The 2,325-nt window shown below is 41.8% G+C and overlaps 1 non-coding gene across 1 annotated transcript; it reads left to right on the forward strand.

Annotated features, from left to right (window-relative positions):
* Positions 1 to 1,994: 1,994 nt before the first annotated feature.
* TRNAP-UGG (transfer RNA proline (anticodon UGG)) lies at positions 1,995 to 2,066 on the forward strand. The gene has a single exon. It is a non-coding gene; the product is annotated as a tRNA-Pro (tRNA).
* The last annotated feature ends 259 nt before the right edge of the window (positions 2,067 to 2,325 follow it).

Genomic DNA, 2,325 nt, shown 5'->3' on the forward strand with positions numbered 1-2,325 from the left:
TGCAAGCCAAAATTATGAGAAGGAATAAGACAAAGGAGGACAGCTTGAGGCTTCAAGAAGATTTGGACAAACTGCAGGAATGATCGAACAAATGGTTGTTAGAGTTTAACCCAAGCAAATGTAATGTAATGAAGATAAGTGTAGGGAGCAGGAGACCAGATACAAGGTATCATTTGGAAGATGAAATACTTCCAGAGTCAGAGAGAGAAAGACCTGGGATTAATATCAGCGACATATGCTAGGTTGGCTAACATAAGAACGGTCTTTACAAAATTGTGTAAGGAATCTTTCAGAACATTATATACCACATATATCAGACCAATCAAGGAGTATGCGGCCCCTGCATGGAGTCCATATCTAGTCAAGCATAAGACTAAACTGGAAAAGGTTCAAAGGTTTGCTACCAGACTAGTACCCGAACTGAGGGTTATGAGCTACGAGGAGAGACTACGGGAATTAAACCTCACGTCACTGAGAGACAGAAGAGTTAGAGGGGATATGACCCCCACATACAAGATTCTCAGAGGAATTGATAGGGTAGATAAAGACAGACTTTTTATCACAAGGGGCACACGCACTAGGGGACACAGGTGGAAATTGAGTGCCCAAATGACCCATAGAGACTTTAGAAAGAATATTCATTGTGAGAGTAGTAGACAAATGGAATGCATTAGGAAGTGATGTGGTGGAGGCTGACTCCATACACAGCTTTAAGTGTAGATATGATAGAGTCCAGTAGGCCCAGGAACCTGTACATTAGTTGAATGACCATTGAGAGGCGGGACCAAAGAGCCAGATCTCAACTCCCGCAAGCACAATTAGGTGAGAACAATTAGGTGAGCACACACACACACACACACTCCAGAAACTACATTACAGGCACCATGACGATGGGAGGACCAAGAGTAGTAGTAGCGGTGATATATAACCCTCCACCAAATGACAGAAGACCCAGGCAAGAGTATGACAGAAACATTATGGGAGTCAACACCATAACTGAGATGGCAGCCATTGCTGTCTGTAGAAACCGATCCCATCTACTCATCATGAGGGACTTCAATCACGGAAGGATAGACTGGGAGAACAAAGAACCACACGGAGGTGAGGAAACATGGAGATCTAAACTATTGGAGATGGCGACAAAACGTTTTAACCCAGCTTGTCAGGGGACCCACAAGAATGAGAGGAAAAGATAATCAGAGAGATTCGACCTAGTCTTCACTCTGAACGACTCTGACTTATGAGAAATCGGTTTCGAGGCCTCAGTAGGAATGAGCGACCTCAGTGTAATCACGTTTAAGTATTTGGTCGAAGAAGGGTTAATGAACTCAAGGAAGAGACCTGAAAACAAAAGGCTGGCATTCCGAAAGAAATTATGAGGAGATAAAAAAAAATCCTAACAGATATAACATGGGAAAGTTCAGGGGAAAGACGGGACAAGATGATGGACTACATCACCCAGAAGTGTAAGGAGGCAGCAGACAAGTTTGACCAGGCCCGAAAGGAAAGAAACGAAATGCAGATGAGAATCCCATGTTTACATCAGAGATGTGATATAAACTAGCAAAACAACAATATACAAGGGGTGCGGAGAAACTATAGAAATATCAGGACACTTGTGAGCAGAGAAAAATACCAGAGTGCCAAAAATTAATACGTCAGGGAGAGAAGAGAGGCAGGACAATATGAAAATGACATAGCAAGCAAGGCAAAGACTCAACCTATATAGCTGCACAGCCACATCAGGAGAAAAACAACAGAGTTGGAACACGTAATTAAATAGAGGTAGATTCCCTACAAACGACAAGGAAGTGTGCAATGTTTACCAGTTGATTGATCGCAGGTTGAAAATTATGCTTTGCTCAAGAAAAACATCGCTTGCTTTAAATACTCGCATCCCGGATTCGAATCCCGGACAAGCTCTGGTAATTTCAATTGGCATATTTCATTCTAAAAAGGCGATTTAAATAACGTAACTAAACTCAAATATCCACGGCCTGTTGGTCTAGTGGTATGATTCCTGCTTTGGGTGCAGGAGGTCCCGGGTTCAACTCCCGGACAGGCCCTCAATATTTTCCTTCCCGAGCAAGTTAATTATACTGTAAAATTAATTCCTTATATTTTACCAACATTAAGAAATGCACTATTAAACATAGGAGACATCATAAGACTTAATTTTAAGTAGCAAATCAGTATGATGCACATAATTTAAAATGTAACTAATTAATTCTGGAATATAGTGAATGAAATTTGCAGAGCCTCAACATTTACATGAAGAGAATCAGGAGAAAGCCAGGCAGGAAGTGGCGGACCAGCCGGGTTATA

The sequence above is a fragment of the Procambarus clarkii genome, chromosome 1 (assembly GCF_040958095.1).
Source record: "Procambarus clarkii isolate CNS0578487 chromosome 1, FALCON_Pclarkii_2.0, whole genome shotgun sequence".
Lineage (NCBI taxonomy): Eukaryota > Metazoa > Arthropoda > Malacostraca > Decapoda > Cambaridae > Procambarus > Procambarus clarkii.